Genomic DNA, 23,609 nt, shown 5'->3' with positions numbered 1-23,609 from the left:
CATTAAAAAACCCCTCTATATTTTCATTGCTTTTAATTTTCTTCTCATGCGTAGTTCATCAGAACGTTAACAACTTTTTGAATCTTATGGCTATTCTTTATTTGTTCTAGACCAAAACTGAACCTTCACTTGAACTCTGCAGGGGGAGAGGGAGAGAAAAGTTATAAACAACAAATAGTGCAGGCCTCTAAATATTACCTAAGATTGCTTTCCAGTGTCATGATTTTATGACCCAATATCTTCCAGCCTGCCAGACCTAGGAAGGATTGCCATCTCTCATTGCAAGGGAAGACTCTCCCTTTCTAATGTGATAAAGCATCCATTCAAAGCCAGATGGCTCATGAAATATTGAAACTTAAACCTGTCACTAAGCCAGGACTTAATATTGACTGTCCTGCGTATCAGGCCAGTTTAGTTCTCTCTCTCTCTCTCTGATTCCTTCACTTCTTGCTCTGAACCCCAGCTGTATGGAAGGGGGAAAGAGAGAGACATTCGTATTTGGAAAGAAAGGGAAAAGCTACCTTATATTGGGCTCTGAAATTTCTTTTGAAAAATTTTAAAAGTTCATTTTAAACAATGTCTTTGTATTCTTATTATTAGGGATGAATAGTATATAGCCTCTTTTAAAATGATCTTCAAAAACAATGCAGGATTTTTTGAGCCTTTTTTTTCCCAACAGGACAGAGCTGTAGTTAAAAAAAGGAAGGATAAAAGGAGAAACTTAAAAGTCAGGAGTTCAGCTGAGAGATAGTTTGTGTATTTAACACGTTTATGCAAATCTCAAGAGGATCGGTTAGAGGCTTAATTTTTTTTAATTGTTACATTTAAATGATGAGTAAATTAAAAAGTGCTGAAAGTAGCTCTGATAATTTATGCATTACAGGCTCTAAAAGCTTTTCTGTAAAAAGAAAAAGTTTTCCATTCATGTCAGAAAAATAATGTAACTGTATTCTCCTACAGTGATACAGCTGATAGTAATCAAAGGCTTAATCTCTCCAGAGGGCTCTTTAGGGACCTTCACAGAATGTTTTATGTCCATTCTGTTAACACTGGACTCATGTCCACATCATGAGCTTAACCAAATAATCATTCTTTACCAGTAGTTTTAGCCATCCACTGGGTAAACATACCAGGGATTAACAGAAGCCAAGTCTAAACTACACTTAAAGATGTGAGTAGACATGACAACTTCAAGGTAAAACTGAATCACCTGGAGAAGCAGGACAAGGGAAGAGTTTTCTCCTCCACTTGTAGGGAAGAACAGTCTTTTTATGAAGGTACTGATGTGATTGTGCCTGAAAATATCTGAATACAGTAAAAGTTCAGGAGGTTGGTACTCAGATTTTTTTTGGCAAGTTTTTTCATGTGTCTGTACCTCAAAGCTTTGTCTAAAAATGGGGCTGATGATATTTCTTTTCTAGGCCATATTTCAACAACTAGATTACCCAAGAAAGGACAACCCCAATAATTTTGACAATTTGAGCACAGTGAGGGTTTTGTACTCTGTTTTAATTTCAAGAAACTAATGTGATAAAAGTTAATAACAGCAGAAGTATTACGGTTAAAATGCAGAGAATATAATCTCTGGTACTGTTGTTATACATCAAAAGTTTATCTCCTTCAATAAACATTAAATTGCACAAATTGAAAAATAAAACAGTACCTAAATTTTATGTATTCTAACTTTATTAATGTATTTATCAGCCTCCAGTTGTTAAATAATTATATATCCTTCTAAGGATGTGTAAGGAAATTAATAAAGATTAGGCACCTAGCTGGCTAAACTTATATTTATCGAGTAGTCTTTTAATAATTTGTCATATTTAACAATATGTAAAAAGACATCCCTGACCTCACATTAGACTATAAGTCAGTCGGTATGTATCTATACACTAGGTACAGAATGAAAAAAAGTAAAGTTGCTGTGAAGCCAGCCAAAAATTTGTGGTTTACCGACATGGTCTCTATTGGATACATATTAACTACTATGTGACTCTCTGAAATTATGCTTTATCTAGCTATTATCTGACATTATAAACGTTGTACTTTCTAGAGAAGGAACTGGTTACAGTTATTTACCTGTACTAAATAATTTCTAGATTGTGAGGAAAGAAGAAAAAAAGACAGAAGTGTGATTGAGCCTCATGCTAAAGGTACTTTTGCAGGTGCAAATTGTCCTTGCAAAGTCTCTGCTTTCAAAGTATATGGCTCTAAACTGCTCATGTCTAGACCTGAAGATACAGATTTGCCTTCAATGAAACCATAATTAACTTTTATTACAAGAGCAGGAAGACATGGAGGACATGGAGGAGAAGGGTTCATAGCCATACTGACGGGGGAAAAGGCTGTTGGAAGCCAAGCACACAATATGTTTGGGAAGGCATGGCTTGGGGAGCATTTGGAGATGCAAGAAGTAGCTGAGATGGAATGGGGAATGGCAAAAGGTTGAACAGCACAGACAGCAGGACCAGAGGGAACTTGAATCTCTTCTCTGCAACACCCCAGCCTTGGTTTACTCAGCTCTAGTAGGAAGAGACTCCCCCAGAGATTCTGACTGCAATCTGATTCTTCCTTTTGCCCTTTCCCAGCTGCTCTCAGCAGCTCCATAGCTCCTCTCTCTTTCCTTCCACAGACCAAATCCTTTCCACTGTCACTTCAGCTAAGGCAGAGAAAATTTTATGTCAGCCATACCTTTCACTTTTTCATCTCTTTAGCTCCAGCTCATCTCAAGTATACCTAATATTGCTAGTGGGGGAAGAAATTTATGGAGGTGTTCAGTTTGCAAGTAATGGCTCTGATGATTTGCATTGCTGTACCTTAGGTAGGTTTAGCTTTGTTGGCGCTTGTTTGTTTGTTTGTTTGTCATGACATGGGCATTTGAGTATATCAGCCAGGTGGGTTTCTTAGCACATGTATGTATCTAGATGATTAAATAAATGATGCATAGATGTTCCTTGGCCCACTAGGATTATGCTTTAGAACAAATGCCTGTTGTGTGACAAAGGCACAATAAAGATTTAGCATGCAGCACAAGACTAGTTAAAAGAAGGCATGGTTGGCATATTCTGCTCAAAGAAGCCGTTGCTTAGGGGTTTTTTATTCAGTGAAGTAGAAGCAGAAACAGAAACAAACAAAAAAAATCTCCTCCAATGCAAAAACAACCCCCAAAGCCAAAACCAAAACCAAACAATAGCCCTCTGCCTCCTAGTATTTTTACTAAAGCACACAAGGAGACACAGCTATTCTGTGAGGGTGGATGTGTGTGTGGGAATCCATAACTGCTAACACCTCACAAGTTTAGGAGAGCATGTACATACCAGATTGTGTTAATACAAAACAGGGTGTTTATGTTTGTGTGTATAGAGGGACAACCTGCAGTCCCTTTAGCTGTTGCTTTAGCAAATCCTTATCTTTTTAATTCAGTGTAGCCTTCCTTTTCTAGTTAAAGCTCCGGGAAGCCATTCACTAGGCACATAAAAGGAAATGTCCTTTCATCAGTTAATAATGTCTAGCAAGTCTAATCAACTGGTGTACTAATGTATTATACACAATAATTTACTTTTTTGTAGAATTAATGTCTTCTCCATATCACAACAGCTGTGTCCTACTTCAGAAGTGCCGGGGAACTTCTGCGTTCGGGGGCTCTCCAACCCTGTGACTGTGCACTCACACAATTAACCATGCCATGTCTCACCTCTGACCTTCTGAAAAGATTACATTCCTTTCTGTTTCCTTGTTTTTCAGCACACTTATTCCCCTTCTTTCCACTCATTTAACCTTTAACTAGCTCCAAGATACACTGCTTAATTATGATCATGGTAGCAGGTGGCCTGAGGCTTTTCTCTGGTTAACAGGACTGACCTTTACTTGATTTGCCTCCACCTCACTTTTTGACTACCAGTGCTGCAGGGGAAGTGAAGCAACTTGTTTTGTTAAAGCAAGGAGGAAAGAAATAATAAAAATAGTAATAGTAATATTCATGAAAAATATCAGCCTGGTAAAAAGGTTTCCTGCTGTTTTCACAGTCTTCGTCAGTTGTACTCACCCTTAATTACTCCCTGCAGGTTGACTGACTGAACAGCAATAATGTGAGAAACAGCCCACAGAGTGGAATGAGGTTGGTGTTTCATGTTTACCAACCATCAGACATGTTACGGCTAGGGAGCCCTTTCAGCTCTGACAAGGTGATGCAGCTTAGTAATATCCAGTCTGCTCCAAGTCTGCTGAGCACATTGACAAATGACATTTACAAAGGCTAAAGAAAGAACTGTAGAAAGGAAAAGGATATAGCAAATGGGAGGAAAAAAGAGTACAAGCATGGTTTTCCCAAGTCATTTTACTTTTGTACATAAACAAAGTGCTTGTTAAAAGGAAGAAAAAGAAAGGAGGTCTGTCAGATCTGAGTTCTGTATGAATTTTCACTGTATCAGATTCCACAGGCTGGATCTTGCAGTTGAGACAATGAAAAAGGAGAAAGGTGGATGTTGCAGTTGAGACAATGAAGAAGGAGAGTGGTTCCTGTCTGGTTTGCATTTGTTTTTTTATGCAGCAGTTCTGTCATAATGGTTTTTCAGTGTAACCAGGTTAATCTCCCAATTTAGAAGTTTATCGGTATTTCTGCATGGTACATATAATTATTAATCCCTAATGTCATGATCTGAATTTATGTGATTTGGATTATGTTTCCTGAGTTTAGAGTACTTTGTCCGCATTCATGACAGGAAACATTTGCATCTACCTATGTAAAATGTTTAGCTGGCCTACATCCCTAACTGAAGCCAGAGGCTCTCTGAAGAAAAAAAACCAAACAGGTTTCTTAAAAAGCCCCTGAAAACTCTACGGGTATACACTGTACTTTTTTTCTTAGTTTGGAAAGCTTTATTGAAGGAGCAGTTGAATTAGCATGAAAGCATTTACACAAAACAGGAGAGAGGGAGATACTCAAAGATGTAAAATGGCATGCAACTTCAGAAGGCATCCTGTGAAGCAGGTCTTTTTTAAATACTGAGAATGCTACCATGCTGTTTAGAAGGAAATGGGAAGGCTGAATACCAAGGGATAGTGTTTTACATTAAATGTTTTGTACACCAGAACATATGGTACAATGGAAATTTTAGAGTGGTAGAAATGTAATTACATTAATAAAATCATGTGTCTCTGCTAATTGTACAAGGAGGTTCAGGTTAGAAGAATAACCTTCTATTTAATGTATTTATGATGTGTGTTGACACTTGAACAAGAAATAGTAACCAGATAAGGGGCAGAACATATGGTTCAAGGATTCCCATGAGAAGCTCAAGGAGCATTTTTGTCTCCTCCAGGCAATACCCCTGGAAATCTGAACGAGAGTGAGAGACCTGTCAACAAAAGTCCCAAGACACTGGCACAAGATTGAATGATATCTAATCTCAGTTCATAAATAGTAACTGCAAGAGTTATCTTTTGTTGAAAGCTGTTCTCTAGTCTTGCAGTAGTTCTGATTCAGTTTTATTTGATTCATTTTTCTCTGTCTCCTACAAATGCTGTTTAACTTAAGAGAACAGAATTAGTGCCATTAACATCAATCACAGGTGATCCAAAAGGGAAACCTAAAGTAGTATTGTGAGTCTTGAAAAGATTCAAAAGTCAAGAGATTTTCTAAAATAATTACTTTGAGACCTTTAGTTTTCTATAGGTTTTTGTTTTGGTTTGTTCTATTTTTTTACTTTTAAGGAAAACTTCTGGATCTGAAAACACATGAAATCTCTTAAAGGTCAAGTCCCATCTTAAACATGCATGCAAAAAGATCCCAACATATCTTCCTTTAGGAATTCCACCTGCAATGCTTACTATCCTTCATGTTTTGGATATCATCCCTCCCCACCCTCTTACACACTCACCTTCAGCATCAGCAGTGCTTCCCTCTAACTCTTAGAGACCTAGTATCTAGTCTGTATTCTCCTCTCCCCACTGCCCCAGGTCAAAAAGGAAGAGCCATTTTGCATGTGGTCATGGATGGTGTTAGCATAATTGAAAATAAAAGCAGGTAGTAGCATTTTTATTAATTAATGGAACATGGTAGCCATGATGAGTAAATTTTGACAGCTTTCTAGCACCCTTTCATAAAACAGACAATTAAATACTCCATAACATATAGGTTTATGATAATGAGAATAATAACAATTGGCAGCACTGCAAAAGTGTAGTCTCGGATAAATAGGGAAAGCACTCCCCCAAGAATAAGGAAAAGGAAGGAACCATAATACAAGTATTTTGACTACAACAGTTGGAAAGCCTAAAATAAAAAAAAGCTGGGGATCAGAAGAAAGGTCAGATGTTAGGTTACAGCAACCCCTTCCAACACTTCTGACAGCATAACAAAGAAGTGAAAATCTTGGCTTCACTGGAGTCCTTGAGAAAATCAAAGACTGTCCAAGTGCCCCAGGCAGAGTCAAGTTTTCCAGAATAGACTAAGTAGAGGGCAGGCTGGGACCAGAGGGAACAAGGGAACAAGCTTTATTCATTTTTTAGCTATGTAGCTGTCAGGGCATGCATTTATATTACTTACATTTAGCTGTTATTTTAGCACATTTTTATTTGCAAATAATAAATTTGTTTTGCTTAGTTGATGCTCCCAATGCTTGGAACAATTTGTGACAGTCCTTAAACACGTGACTGCAGGGAAAAGAGAAGCCTTTAAATAATCCCTAAGCAATTTAATTTGACGTTATTGATCTACATTTTTTAATTGATTTGAACAGCATTACAGGAGCAGCATTCCGTATTTTGCCATTTGAATTACTGTCTTGTTACCGTGCTGAAGTCTAGACACTGTCTCAGTTTCCAAAGGGCACGGGTGTCTCTGATGATGTCTCCCACAGAACAGTACCGATCGGTTCAGGGTAAGATATTTTTGCCTGTTCATTACTGCTTCTTTGGTAACTTCATCTGCACAGTCACCAACTAAAATTTGCCTACTTTTATAGTGTCTTACATTTACTGCTATGTTTTCATACTGCTGTATCCTTGGAGATGGTTCAGACACATGATAAAAACAGGCTGCCAGAAGTGGCTCTTGCTTGCTGGCTAGGCCAAATTCAGGGAAGCCTCTCTGCACCCGTAGTGGCGCGGGTGCCTGCCCTGAGGACCCCGGCCCCATCTGTCTGTCCCGGAGCATGGCACAACCCTGTGACTGAACTCAAAACCCGCCTCACCTGACCAGCCAGGAGGGGTCATTTTGGCCTTCAGATCAGCCCTGCCCACAGCTAGCACCCAGGAGCACCCATGAAGAAGAAGAAGAAGAAAAAAAAGCCACACAAGTGTTGTCTTTACAGGGACGTAAACCTTTTTTGGGTGTGCTGAATCATGTCAGGGCTGTCCTGGCGCTGGGGTATCACATGTGAAATCACACCCTGGGGCCAAAGCGTAACAGACCTGCTGCTTTTGGGGCAATTTGACATCACCCTTCGTTCCCTTTTCATAAAGGTCCTGTGGATTACAGAGCTGTGTGATAGTGTTTGGTGGGAGAAACATTACCATGACCTCCTGCAAAGTTAATTCTCCCACAAGATATCACTATAGGGTGATAGGCAGGATCCTTCATATACAAATTTAATGTTACATTATCTGTCTTTTATAAATCTAACAAAAGAGGGCGACTTGGTTCTAAAGGTGACTTTGTCGTTAAAAAAAAAATATAAAATGTGTGAATAATATTTTTAAAAATAAGACTGTGAAACACAAATATTTGTAATGCTTTTTTCCTAATTCTCTTTTTCTTTTGAAAATCCAAACCATTGTACAGGATTCTAGAAATCAAAATAAACAAGCCACCATAAAAAGAAAAGTATCAAAATATATAAGTTTCAAAGAATGTCTCCATTTTATTTTACGTTTCTCTTTTTCCACCTTTTTCTTTAAGATTTTTCTTTCTAGATATTAAGGAGATTTTTTTTCTTTCTTTGGTGTTAATGCTTACTGAATCAAAAAAAGAAAAAAAAAGAATTCCAGTCTTACTTTGACATCAGGAGCAGTTCTCTAGTTAACATGGTTATAAAAGTGACCAAACTGCTAAGATATGTTTATGTTACTAAATCTGTAATCATTATTGTTTGTACTGGTACAGAAGAAATGATAGAATAAGCAGTAAGGATTTTAGTAAAACTTTTTTAAAGTGTCGGTGTGCATGTATTGCTGCAATTTTTTTTTTTTCCCATTCTTATAAAAAGTTTTATAATTTTCAGGTCAATAATTGTTAATATAATCCTTCTTCTTCCCAGACACTACATTTCTTTTCATTTTCTTTCTTTCTGGATCTCATGCAAAGTTCCTTTAAATGAATGGAAAAATTGTCCTTGCCTTCAATGAGCTTTCCACATGATCCAGTATCTGAATCACTTATTATTGACCTTTCATTATCTTCCTACCATTCCTCATTGTCATCTTTATATATCTCTTTTTTGCTTTTCCAAGTTCATGTCTTCCTCAGTTCTTCTGAGTAAGAAGGCTTTCAGACTTGAGAACCATAAGCATTATGCATGTTATGAAGGACACATCTCAAACAAGAACCAAGGAGCCTCTATACTTAAGGAAGCCATCAAAACCTCAAAATTGAATTAAGCCACATGTCTAACAATATTCTTATTATCATTAGGTTTTCCAGTGATAATAGGAAGAAAATATAGGAGTAGTATGTAACAGTCAAGGAGGTTTTCAAATCTATACATTCTCTGGTGTTTTTAAATGGTTATTTTTATATCGATTTTTTTTCCATGAGAAAACACTGTTAGATGCATTTGCCAGAATGCAGGGGTTGTTATCTTTACAATGAGAACAGAGATTTCTTCGTCAAGGAATTCATTTTTGCTTGCCTTCAGTCATCATCGCACTTCTTGTTCCCATTCCCTTACCCTTCCCTCTTCCTCCGTATCCTTTTTGTCTTCCTCCTCTTCCCCTTTTCTTTCCTTTTCCCTTATGTCTTCCTTATCATATTTATGTATTTAAATCACAATTTTCTGATCAAACATTTGAAAAAATATCTTCATCGAGGCAAAGAAAGAGAAAAAGAACCCAACAAAAAAACTGAAGAGAGCATGAGAAGGCATGGTATGAGTAGCATCTGCCATAATGCTACAAGCAGGAAGAGTTAGTGCCTCATTTATTGTCAAAATGGAGCATATGGACAGCATGGTGTGTTGTCATCAGAACATGGTGTTAATTAAAGCAAACATAATCAATTTGTAAAATGGTAATGTTTTTAGAATTGACAAATCTACAGTCTGGTAAATCTTTTTTTTTTTTTTTTTTTTTTTTTAATGTTGAGAATCAAGGATTTTTCAGTGACAAATTTAGGGCTCTTTGTGCAGTCTTTAGTCACATACGTTAATTAGCAGCTTCACATTTTCCATGAATGAACATTTTCAGTTCTTTATATTCCATATTTATCCAAAAAGCATTTCATGCAGATTGGGCCTTACCCTGTAAGCTGCTCATTACAGAAGGACTTAGTAAAAGAGTGATTCTTAGTAACATGAATAGTTCTATATATTATAATAGGATATTTTTCTCACGGATTGGAGTTCTTCAGGGTCACACCCCAATGAAAGAAATCAATAAATCAGATATAAATAATATTTCTGACAGGAATTTGTCAACATTAAGAAAAAAAATTGGTACTACTTAGCTATAACATTTATACACCAAATATATGACTAATATATTCATATGAAGCTTACTGGGGCTAGCAGAAGGAAATTCAAGACCCACTGTTGTTCATTCCAAACAACACCAACATAACCCCCAGCAAACCCCCAACCCCAATAGTCTCTGAGGTAGTCTGAAATACTGAGGAAGAGAATTACAGATATATTTCAATAAACGCAATAACGATTTCATTAAATTCAATAGGAATACTAGAGGTTCACTTCAGATGACAAATTTCTACTGGGGAGAAATGGCAGAAAGACTTTATTAGTACATTACAGCCTGTGACCCACATATTTTTTAATGGAATATTGAAGGACAAACAGCTCCTGTGGGTCCTCACTGTCCATAACCTTATTTTAGGAGATGCTGAGCTCAACATAAAACTGAGGGTAGCAATCCACTTTTTATCATTCCAAGTTTTCAAGATTTCCCTCATTTTCCTGTCATAAAGGTTTTCTTTATAATTCATTGTAGCACCTAGGTGTTTCAATATACCAGCTCTACCATCACATTTAGCTTGACAAGCTCTTTTCATCATTGCCACCACATTCTGGAAATGTATTTCTGGAATACGTGTAGAACATCCCATTGGTGTCATTCGTGGCTCTGACATTCAGTGGTATTAGATTCTGCAACCAGTTTTGCATTCAGCTGACACTATTGCTCAGGAAATGGAGCACCTCCTTTTTCAATTCCAGAATAGCTGTTTGCCTTTTTTATTTGCCTTTAAGAGGGAGAGCGAGGAATATTTCAGAAATAGATTACAGTGTATCTTTACATAAGCCTTAAATCTGGCTTCCTCAGAACTTTGATATGTTCTGTAAAAGGTATATTATGTGCCCTATTTACGCTTGTAACTGTAACTCACACTGTATAAATTAGAAGACAGACTGTAAAAGACTGAGTGCAAACTGCAGAATGCTTTTTTTTCTCTTTCGTTCCAAAGCTGAGCTCTTCTTTAAAGTGTCTTTTCTCATCTTTATCTTGGGGCAGTAGTGCTTATTAGAATATTAGGTCAATCTTCTTATAAACATGCCTTGTCATTTAAACCTTTCTTCTTTCTTTTCCTTGTTGGAAATATCACTGTTATCATTTTCTGTTGAGTAATTGTTATAGATGCATTACTAAAGACCAATCCTGAATTTTCCATTTAGTAAGATGCCTGGTGAAACACAAAAGGAACGACATTTATGTTCTCCTTCCTCCTTCCCCCCCAAATATGGGAAATTATCCCATGGAAGTAGCATATGAAAGAATGACTGAAGAGCAGTTTTTATAGTTTATCACATAAAATTAATTTAATAAAATTTTATAATTTTATTAAGATCATAATCTTTTAGGTGATCATTTGGTTCTATGACAAGTAATTTCTTTTTGCAACCATCTCTCACTTTCTCCCATCATCTACTTTTCCTTATAGCCTCATTCTTTTCCAAATGTCATCTCGTCTATGACCATTTTCTTAAAACAATTACTCACTAAGCCCCTGACATGGATCAGAGAAACACAGCCCTTTGTTCTTGCCCCTGTGGTCTTCCAGCACCCTGCGTGGCTAAGACTTCATTCTCGGTGAATGGCAGGTCTTTGTTTCTCTTGGTTTTTTGAGTGATCTTTAGTCTGAGATATGGAAACTGTTGATCTATCCCTTTAATCTGAAATGCTATCAAAAAGACATCTCAGAAAGAAGCAGCCATCTTCTTCATCCAATTGCACGATCTGTAAATAAGCATTTGGGTATCTTAAAAACAAGCCCCATCCCTGATTTTGTTGTGTTTCCCTAAAAGATGTAAACAAAGATGGTATGAAGTTGTTTTTCTCAGAAAAACTCTATCTTCATCTAACAGTGTTATTTATTACCTCCAAACTTGTACGGCATAAGGGAATATAATGACAGACATATGATCTAAATAATTAATGTTAAACCTCCTACGTTATATGACTCAACATCTGGTACATTTACAAGAAGGAAACATTAGAATCTTTATGAGAAGAGTCTCTGTTTATTCACTGTAACTAATGTTTAGGATCTAAACATACTGGCATGTTTGTTAAGTTTAGCTTTTACACAGTCTCCTTCAGGGCTAGCACTGCAAAGGAAACATGACCGCATGCCTTTATTTCACTGCAAAGGAAACTTGACCACATGTCTTTATTTGTCAGACACGCATGGTTTCACTGACATATACTATATAGAAGTTGATGTATATTTTAGGACCCGAAGCTGTTGAATCAGTCTCACTATAAAACAAAATCATATTCTCTATATTAAATAACTGAATAAGAGAAAATATAATGGGAGATGATCAGAAAACACCTTCAACTTCATTCTGCACAGATTATGATTTCTTTGAAAGTGCTGTGATAAACAGTGAAACAAAGTATTTAGAACCCCCACAAAAAGAACAGATTTAAAATGCTTAATTAGGTGCTGATGGAAATATTGGTAATCTTTTTCAATAAATATGAAAATCTACCTGTGAAGGGAAAATTAAAGCAGGGCCTAGAAGTAAAAATTAAAAAGAAATCACCGGCAGATACTATTTTTTGTGAAGAACCGTAAGTTCTAACATATTATTGTTTATTAGCAATTTGTTATAAACCATAAAATATATGGGTTATTATATACCACTTTCTAACTGAATTTGCCTTTGCCTTGCTATTCTCTGACCAATATTCTAAAGATAATCTTAAAATACATATAACACACACCTGAAGATAACCCTAAATTAAAAAAAATCACAGATTTATTAAAATCAAAGTGTGGGGTTTTTTCTTTAAATATAAAAACAAAAAGGGGCAAGCAGGTGAGCTATTACAGACACAAATGAAGAAATAAAGTAGGAATCAGAAGGGCAGAGTAGGGCTAAGCTTTATCAGATGACTGTCCACCCCTGACAAAACACTGACATTCACAGCAAGTGATTTCCAAGCACCTTTTCCCTCTCTTGCTTACATACATCCTTCCAGATCCAATGTATGTTTTTCCTTTGATAAGAGCTTAATGAGGGGGAGAAACCCCTGCCAAAATATATACATGCATTTACAAATTATAGAAAATAACTGTTTCTTTTAGAGCACAGCTTTGGTTTCACATTCCTCTGATGCTCACACTAGCAATCACATACCCTCCTTTAACGAAATATCTCCTGTAGCCCATGTACATTACTAACCATATCAGAGGCATTCAGAGCCGTTAAGGGCATCATCCACAAATGTATTTGATATAGATGAATACAAGCCTAAATCATAAATCCTTCCCTGTGTATCTTAAAAATGTAGGCACATTTGTATTGACACAATTACAGATTGTAAAAGATATTTTAAGAAAAGTTTATATAGATTATGCTGAATTTACATACAACGCTTCCTGAAAAGTTCTGGACTTTAAGACAATAAAACATAATTTAATGATCTGAATGTGTTTCTCTGCTGGGTGGTTAGTCCTGAGCTATTGCAGGTCTAATAATCCTGTAATCATACATAAGCTTTTCTTCATCATTTAGTATTTACCCATGTCATTTTTCTTAATTCCACTAATCTGTTCACTGCTTTCACACTCAGTTACCAAAACAGACTAAAATGCTAAGATGAATATGTTAATTTTTAAAAACTGTTGAGAGAGGAAAACTCAGTGTATATCATGCATAAGAAGTATTTGCAACATTTAGAACCTAGCTAATTTAGAATCTAATGCCTTGGTGGCATTTTCTAGTATTGCCACCAAGCTAAACAGATTTTTACGAATTTGCATTCTATTAAAGAAATGCCCCAAAAAATAAAATTCTGAATGTACTCTTAAAGAAAAATCTCCTATTTTCCCCAGAATCCAGAAAAAGCAAAGATGACCAATAGGAAAATTGGTGCAGCAAGTGCTCCAGCTCTCATATATATAGGTGAAATGTTGTCATGGATTGATAGAGAAGGAACACATTTCTTTCTGCAATTTCTCTTTACTCAGCAATAACTTTATAGCTGAGTGAGCAGGAAAATACCCATTTTATATGGAAAATACAGTACTTCTTTTCCTTGTCTTCCTTCCCAATTGGCTATTAAATGAGGATCTGTAATAAACCTGCTCAGCATTCTTAATCTGTGGCAGAGGAGTTGTAAGAAATTACACTACTGTACAATATTAACAGGAAATCTAAGGTTTTGTCATTTTATAATTTTTCCCCTGACCTTGTAGAGACACCTGTGTTACAAACTTGTTATTTTGTTAGGGGTGAATATTTACAGTTCACCTACATTTCTACTTCACTTTGTCAAGTTACAGTGGGTTGCTATTCTGACTGGAATTAATCACAGAATTAAAGAGTTGGGTTTTTTATTTCCACGACCAGCAATGGACTACTAGCTATCTATGGCCAGGTTGTACAAGCCATTTAATTTATGTGATGACACATGAAAGCTATAAGCTTTCATTAAAAAGGAAATTACAGAGTACCCGTCATCCTTTCTGTGCAAAACTTGTTCTTATTTAAATAGTTTCAAATTTATAGAATAACTTAATTTTTCTTTCTGAACTCCAAATACATCTAAAGACAAAGCAAACAACCCCACAAAAATACAAATCCACCACAACAAGTAATAAAAAAATAATCTAGAATATTAAATGAGGGGCTATGTTATTGCAGATGTAAAAACAGGTCAAGTTAAATGTGCACGGATCCAATGGAATAAATAGGTGTATGCTGATTTATATCGTCTGACATTTCTAGCCATGAATCTTTCTTAGCTTTGCAGATTCCCTTTCTGCATCAAAGAAATACATGCAGTGCTTCTGAAGGAGACTAAATAAGGGACAGAGACCAAAAGAAAATAATTGTCATAAGCCATTTGAACTTGGAATCACAGGAATAGTGTGAAAATAATGCATATCCAGGAAATGTTCCAGCAAGGATGCACAGTAAATTAGTACCCGTGGCAAGGTATTTTTCAGATTGCCAGTATTTTAGAGACCAGGTTTATCTGAAAAGAAATTATGAAGAACAGCATTCCCAATGTAGTTAAGTATAGGCTGATGACACAGAAAGAATTGCTTCAGAAACATATATCCTTTTACATGCCTTTTACCACAGGAAAACCGTTAAAGTTAGGAAAGTGTAAGGGGGATTACCATCCTGCTTGTTTATCAATACAATTATTAATACATTATTATTGGCACTTTAAGAAATAGAAATGTTTCAAGTATAAAAAAATCCTCTTCATTCTTCTGTCATAAGCTTTCTCAACTTCAAAGAAGCTGAGCATTAAGCCAAGTGTGGCTTTATGTGCCCCTGGATGTTGTGGGATATGTAGGAATGCAAATCTATTTTGCAATGTGCATTCCTCTTCTTGCAGAACCCTTGTTCTGCAGCCAACAGTGACAGCTGGTGACTTGTCTCGCCATGGTCTTTGCAGAAAGCTTGTTGTATGTAGGTCCTTCAACAGAGATGGGGAAAATGCCCATGAGTACAGTATGTTTGGGCTAGTTTTCTAATGGTTTCCCCAACCATTCTTTAAAAAAAAAAAAGTTCCTCATGGCCCTAGGGGCCACTTAGGTGAGAAAAAGGCACAAGGTTTTCACTTTTGAGATGACATGGGCCTTTAATTATATTTGTATATGTTTTTTGATCTTAAAGGAGTTTCTTATACAAGGATCAAGGATGCGATTTGACAATAGCAGAAACAGAATGAAGACTTAAGTCTTCATTAATTCTTCCAGGCACTTAATGTGCCTAGCAAAATTTATCTATTAGTAACTTCAATTAAAAAAAAAAAAAAAGACAAATCAAAGAATTAATTCCGGAAATACTGGTGCCTGCAATCACCTGGCCTACTGTGATTAAACATAAGGAATGTTTTTAAACATAAGGAATAAAAATATTTTCATTTGTAACAAAAGCTCAGTTGATCTGAAGATCAACCACACATCGAGATGCACTGGAGAATCATAGTGCAGTGACATTTTTACAAAGTCCGTCTTCAGAGAATAACTTACTAAAGCATGAGATTATGCCATGATCAAGGGCCTTCACTCCAGTGAAAGTTCAGGAGAAATGCATGCATGTTAAAAAGAAAAAAGTGGGATATTGAGGGAAGATGGGAGAAATGTGGAGAAAAGAGAAGCAGCAATCAGAAGGGGGGAAAAGAGGCTGAGAGATTTAAAAGGTGACTAGAGCAACCTGGTAAAAGAAGGATCAATATTAGCTGAGGGAGGAAAAAAAGGAGGAAGGAGCACTGAGTTATTCAGAATTACTCTTCTGATGAGAAACAGGACTGGGAAATTGCCTACTAAATTGCCTACTAAAACAAAAAAATTTAGCACTGAATCTTCATCCTAAGAGATCAGACTGGCTGTGAGGCAACTATTATATACATATTCCTTACACAGAACACTAAATAAAAAAGAAAGGTTTGAACACATACTGTACATTCAGTGACTGTTGAAAGGGGTTGGACAGAAAACAAAAAGTGCTTTATTTCCTTCAAAGAGTCTGCCATCTATTCTTATGAATTTCAGCAAGTCACACCTGCCTACCACAAAGTCTAAGCATATTATTCAGAAAAAGGGACTTTTTTTCTTATTATTTTCTAAGGTTATAACCTGGAAATGTTTTCCAACCTCTCCTCAAGGTTCATTTGCACATTTTCAAGGTACATTTTCCCTGTGAACTCTGATTACTTATGCCTATGGGGGATTATCTTTAAGCAGACAGTTCAAACTCTTGTCCATGCCGCAAATTCAGTTTCTTCTCATCCTCTTGTTATGAGATCAGTAGTTATAAACTTCCTATTACAGTGTCTTGGTCAGCAAGAAAGCCACATGGACATTAATGTTTATTAGCAAGCTTTTTAGCAGAGTAATGGCTAAAGTGGTCTAAGCTTTAAAACTCTCCAGTGCCAGCTGGAGAATCAGAAAATGTGTATGAGGCTTTAATTAACTGTAAAATCTGAAGTGAACTGCATTGCACGATACCTGGGGATTTCAGTGAAGAACGTACATATGTTCTCTCTGCTAATTGAAGATGAGCTGCATTTTAAGGGATTACATCCCCTGAGGTCACAGAGCCAGAGAAAGCAGAAGATAGGAGAAGAATTTTAAAGGCCTAAAGTAAACTTTCTGTTAATGGTCTGCCCTTTGCAAGCAAAGTGTATTAACAGTTTATCTATAAGCTGATTTACTGCATGTTGTGTAAATTTTATATGGAAATGGGAATGTGGCACAAAAAGGAAGTTTATATTTTTTCTTCCTAGCCGTAAAATATAAAAATTGAAAGGCTTCTTAAAGTTCTGTGACAAAGTTCATACTTTGTTTTTTCTTTTTCATTAATCACTGAGAATTTTTTTTTTGTTTGCTTTTAAGAAGTTACAGAAGTAAATTAAATGGAAAAGAAACTAATCCTGGCTGTAAACTCATCTAAAATGTAGTGGACAATTACAACACTCTAGTGGCAGGGCGGTAATGAATTAGCTCTTTCAAAGATGCGCAAGAGCTAGCAGATTGCATGGGGATTTCACCTCGCAGCAGGGACAAACTACAGTACATTGCCCCAAAAGGGGTCTTAAAGGCCTCAATTTTTAGTGAGAGATTTCAGCCATCCGCTTCTTTCTCCTGCTCTCCAATCCCCTGTGTTTAGCCATTGGCTTTCTGGCAATCAGTTGGAATATTTTCCCCTCCTAGCCTCTTTGCCATATATTGGGAGGTACCTACAAAAGCAAGCAAACTGAATCTGGCTCCTTAAGTAAGCTTTTCGGCTGCTCATTCCTCCACTCGCTGCTGCCTCTCTAGGATGAGCAGCGGGAGTAAAGAAAAAGTGAGTTTAGCAGCTGCCTCCGATCCTTCCCTCAGGGTAAGACAGACAGCGAAACCGCTGAGCAATCTGGCATCCTACAGACCATACTATAAAGTGACTTACATTAAAAACAGAGGAGCAGCTGAAGCATTACGTAAAAATGCTTCATTTAATTCATTTTAGATTTGATGCAATACCATGCTACCTCTTGAAAAGTGTTGACAGGTTGACGAGTAGATTAAAAGGGCAGTGGAAATTACTTTTAAGTGTAACAGAGGAAGTAGAAGTTTTCAGAGTATCCATCATGGTTGAATTCCACAGAGGAGCAAAGCCAGTATCGTGGATAGGAAAGCACTAGTGTATTAAATTTACAGGAAAAGAAAATGTATGAAGGGGCTAAGAAAATGTGGGGAAGTGGAGGTTAAGTTGAATTGAATCCACTTTCTCGATTAAATATATTGGGGCAGGGATACGAGGGAGAAACAATTAGATGAAATGGCCTAGAGAAACATTTCTCTAGTGTTTCTCCAAGTGGGAGGGTGGGGTTGTTTTCTGTTTGTCTTTATCCATCGCTTCTTCCCAAAACTGGTGTGTGACTGAGATGAGTAACCACTGAATTTAGGTGTGTACCTGGCTGATCCAAGTCTGTTATATGGAAATGGGTTGTGGATATGTAACATTCTGCAAGCTGCATGCAGTTCTAGTGCACACTTTACCCAAGCGGAATGTGTATTTCTAATAGTAAGTGGTTGTGGTAAGCAGGGCATTGCTCAGTGTGCAGCATTTTTTGAAACACCACTGTCAAATTACCTGTGTACTTGGAATCCAACTTTCTCATAGTTTCTACATGGAAATTAAAAAGAATGCAGACTAATACATGAGTAAAATAAATGAGTAAATATCTTTATTCACAATTGACTGTGAAAATCAAGTAGTTAATTACTGTAGCTTCATTTATGTCAGCAAAGTAATTGCAATTTCTCTTACAGTTGAAACAGTTTTGGAAATGACAGAAAATATTGCCAACACAATCTAAAGTAATATGTGTTAGCTGGGAAAGCAATGAGCCTGTTAAGATATAGTCACTTCCCATATTACCTGTTATTTCATACGGTGCTCTGTTAAAAAAAACATTAAGGAAAGTGAAGAAACGGAATCTCTCTGTATGTTCAGCACATAAAATATTGAATACAATCTGAAGGCGAAAGTGCATACATTTCCTTTGTATGAAGTGTGTGAGACATAGAAGATGAATGCATAAAACAGTGCATCTAACATTGAGCACAAGAACCTCTGAGGACATTAATGAGATGACTTCTACTAACATCAGCAATGCTATACAAGCACAGCATCTGGTACCTAACCTATAGACTCAGAATTAATTTGGGTCATATTTCTTGCATCCTGTGTTGGTTTTGGCCAAATAGAGTTAATTTTCTTCATAGTAGCTAGTATGGGGCTATGTTTTGGATTTGTGCTGAAAACAGTGTTGATAACACAGGGATGTTTTCATTATTGCTGAGCAGTGCTTACAGAGAGCCAAGGACTCTTCTGCTTCTCACACCACCCCACCAGCGAGTAGGCTGGGGGTGCAGAAGAAGCTGGGAGGGGACACAGCTGGGACAGCTGACCCCAACTGACCAAAGGGCTATTCCATACCATATGACGTCATGCTCAGCATATAAAGCTGGGGGAAGAAGAAGGAAGGGGGGGACGTTCAGAGTGATGGCGTTTTGTCTTCCCAAGTAACTGTTACGTGTGATGGAGCCCTGCTTTCCTGGAGATGGCTGAACACCTGCCTGCCCATGGGAAGCAGTGAATGAATTCCTTGCTTTGCTTTGCTTGTGTGCGCAGCTTTTGCTTTACCTATTGAACTGTCTTTATCTCAACCCATGAGTTTTCTCACTTTTACTCCTCTGATTCTCTCCCCCATCCCACTGGGGGGGGAGTGAGCGAGTGGCTGTGTGGTGCTTAGTTGCCAGCTGGGGTTAAACCATGACAGACCTTTTCAGCGCCCAATGTGGGGCTCGAAGGATTCAAGATAACAACAGATTTGATTGGAATGTGCTAGATGGAATTTATAGCTGTTATTGCTGTTTAGCTATTAATTGGCAGGCTTCTGTGCTTGCCATGGGGCTTGCTTGCCTAACTGTATACAGAGTCCAGCACTCGTTAGTGGCTGCCTTTTGCTTTCACTGCTTGCCGTGCTGCTGTACTGCTGATCACCTTACTCTGCTGTGCCTGGGAACATTTTGATAACAGCAATGGCCTTGCGCCTGGGCTGGCAGATGGCCAGGGCATCGCTGCTGTTTCTGTGCTGCTGTACCGGACAGGCTGGAACTCCGGTGTGAACTCAAGTTGAAGGGACTGTGACCTGTGGATGAGTCCACGTGGGAGCAGGACACCCTGAAGCGTCTGTGCCCATGGATAATCCCATGCCAGAGCAGGTATATCTTGAAACTTCTGTGGTCATGGTTTTATCTGTGCCGCAGCAGGTCTACCTCTGAAGGGATTGTGGCCCAAGGATAAACCCATGCTGGAGAAGGTACAACTCAAAGCATCTGTGGCTGTGGATAAGTCCATGCTGCAGCAGGTACACCTTGAAGCATCAGTGGCTGTGCATGAGGTCATGCTGGAGCACCTCAAAGCATGTGGTCATGGATAAGCCCAGGACAGAGCACATACAGCCCTGGAGGGACTGCAGCTGTGGGTAAGGCCATGTTGGAGCAGGTTTACTTCTGAAGGGGCTGTGGCTGTGGGTAAGGTCACACTGGAGCAGGTATATCTCTGAAGGCATTGAGGCCCATGGAGAAGGCCACGCTGCAACAGGTGCACCTCAAAGTGACTGTAGCTGTGGATAAGCCTATGCTGCAGCAGGCATACCCCTGGAGTGTGGCTCATAGATAAGGCTCCATTTGGAGCAGGTACACCCCTAAGGGACTGCAGTCTGTGGACAAATCCAAGCCAGAGCAGGGGCAAGGGGAGGAGTTCATTGCAATGTTAAACCTGATGGTCTGGTCCAAATGAACCAGGGGTAGAGATTGTAATGGTAATACCTTTAAATTGTTGTAACCCAGGATCTGAGTTGCATGTTACAGGAATTACTATAGCTGGAACCACTTGAACCAATGGAGGACAAGCCTTACAAGAAGCAGTGCAAGTGCAGCGGTGACCCAACCCAAGATGTCTTTGGTGCCCAGTAATTCCATGCAACACACAACCTCTCTTGCCTGAGTGACCACGGTTAACAGATGGAGCCCAAAGTCATGGACGAAATTAACTCAGTGGACATTTTGTGCACATTTATGGACATTTGACAGACATTTCACAGGGGTGATCCATAGGCTAAGGGAATAATATCCGTGTATCATATCAAAGGACGGGAAGGGTGGTGGCAGGCAATGAGAATGTATTGGATAGTGTGAGACCTGAGCATGACATAAATGGTATAGAATAAGAGGTGGAGAATGTGCTGGTTTTGGCTGGAATAGGGTTAATTTTCTTCATAGTAGCTAGTATGGGGCTATGTTTTGGATTTGTGCTGAAAACAGTGTTGATAACACACTGATGTTTTCGTTACTGCTGAGCAGTGCTTACAGAGAGCCAAGGACTCTTCTGCTTCTCACACCACCCCACCAGCGAGTAGGCTGGGGGTGCACAAGAAGGTGGGAGGGGACACAGCTGGGACAGCTGACCCCAGCTGACCAAAGGGCTATTCCATACCATATGACGTCATGCTCAGCATATAAAGCTGGGGGAAGAAGAAGGAAGGGGGGGACGTTTGGAGTGATGGCGTTTGTCTTCCCAAGTAACCATTACGCGTGATGGAGCCCTGCTTTCCTGGAGATGGCTGAACACCTGCCTGCCCATGGGAAGTAGTGAATGAATTCCTTGCTTTGCTTTGCTTGTGTGCGTGGCTTTTGCTTTACCTATTAAACTGTCTTTATCTCAACCCATGAGTTTTCTCACTTTTACTCCTCTGATTCTCTCCGCCATCCCACCGGCGGGGGGAGTGAGCGAGTGGCTGTGTGGGGCTTAGTTGCCATCTGGGGTTAAACCATGACACATCCTTAATTCCAAGTGAGGAAGAGAGAAATAATATGTTGTGGACACTCATAGTGCACTATGCATTACTGCTTTTATAAACACTGAAGAGCCACAACTATTTCAGTCCTCCTTTCTTCTAGACTTCTTTACGGACATTGAATTTTTGATGTCATTCCTGTTTGTTCAGAACTATACTTTGCTGCTTATTAGTGCTATTGTTATTTACCTTTTGCCTGTATAATGGTTGTTTGACAGACAAATCCTGTCATAAGTAAACCTGTTAGAATTATAAGATCTTTTCTTCATAATTTTTATTTTAAATATAACTGACACCTGCTGACTGGCTGGCCATTTAATTACCTCTTTCATTTAAGTATTACCTCTGGACGTGTCTCAAGAGCGGTATGTAACTTCAAGTGAGGTTTCCATGGGAGAGGTGCATAACATAACAGTACAGTGCAGCACATGGACCTCTGCCTGATCCAAACCCCCAGCTATCTGAAGACACGAGGGGCTTTTGAAGCTGAAATCAAAAGGTCGTTCAGTGATCAAGGTGTGTGTCCATCCTCCCTCCAGTAATGGAGCAGTGAGATCTCCTAGGGAGGTCTCCTCTGCCTTTTGTTCTCTTCTACCTTTGAACCATTCACAGGGACCTGTCTGACCTTCTTAGTAACAGAATGTATGTCTCGTGCTTTTCAGACATATGGTGATTTTGGTATGCAGCTTGCAGGGCCAGGAAAGCTAGAAACTGCTGTACTAGACATGGAGTTTGGCAGTTGCTGAACTTGGAAGTATTTTTCATTTTTTGCATCTCATTTGGGGAAGGCAGGATATCCTTGAGTATCAGTGACTGTCAGAAAGCAGGGGCATATTTACATATCATTTGCATACTGTAAATAGTTGTGTTCTCATGAATCTTGCATAAAAACTGCATATCATCTGGCATAATGTGCTAAACAGAAAAAAGTTTGCTTAAGTTTTATGAAAAAACAGAATTTGGATTAAGTGTTGACATGCTAAACATTGTTCTACAATCAAAAATGTCTTTCTTTGTGTAAGTATTTAGATTATGGTAATACTGCAATTATAATAAGCAGTTAAACTTTCCAGACACCAAGAAGGTACAATCCTTACTGACTTCAAAACCCTAAAACAAAGTTAAAAAAAATTCCTACAAAGAGTTTTAAAGAAAAGAACACCCAAGAACAGAAACTATAATTCATAAAATCAAGACCTCTTTTTGACAACTAGTAATGTTTTTTTATTAAGAAGGGAAAATAAAAATAAACTTTCAGATACAAACTGAGGTTTTGTTTTATGGCAGTTTTATATTCTTATACAAGAATCAAGTTACTGAATGGAAACGTACCTGATTGTGGTAGTTTTCTTATTTGGAAAAAAAAAAAAAGTTAAATTTGACCTCTTTTTTAACAATTGTTTAATAAATTTTGCAAAAAGGTAACTTACTGTGATATGGGATGCTTAGCACAATTTCTATACATTAAAAAATGGTTAGGTGTTTTTGTCTTATTTTTCTCTTTTTATTCTGTATGTATTCCAGTTTAATGGATCCATATGCATGTTCTCAGATACAAGAAACTAAGTCTTGAAGTATCCACTCCAAAGTTGCATATCCAGGCACTGATTAAAGATTAAAGTCAAGACTGCCTATTTAATATTTCAGCTATCCGCCTCTTGAAGCAAGTTCCTGATTGAAGCTTGACACAGAGGCTCACAAAATCAAATTAGGCAGGTGATAAACAAAATAAACTTTACTTGAACCAAAATTTTTAGAAGAAAACTAACCAGAAACAAGGCTTATCAAAATCGTTCAACACTCTGGCAACATCAGTAAACCACAGGTTCAGGGTGGTGTACGAGGAATTAATACTGCACAGGTGGAACTGCTGAAGGTGCGTAAAGTCTTAGCAGCCTAAGGGCCCCGGTAACCTATGGCAATAGATTAAAATTAGTTTGCTGAGGCTGATAACATCACTGACTGTCTCCCCATTTCTTTGTCAGCACAGGCATAGCTGATCTACCGTATTTATTCCAGGGCTGGATGATAATAGCATTTTCTGCTGTCCAACTTCAGTTGACACC

This window comes from Mycteria americana, chromosome 2 (genome assembly GCF_035582795.1).
Source record: "Mycteria americana isolate JAX WOST 10 ecotype Jacksonville Zoo and Gardens chromosome 2, USCA_MyAme_1.0, whole genome shotgun sequence".
NCBI classification, from domain to species: domain Eukaryota; kingdom Metazoa; phylum Chordata; class Aves; order Ciconiiformes; family Ciconiidae; genus Mycteria; species Mycteria americana.
The sequence above is the reverse complement of the archived record's forward strand: the minus strand, read 5'-3'. Positions refer to the sequence as shown.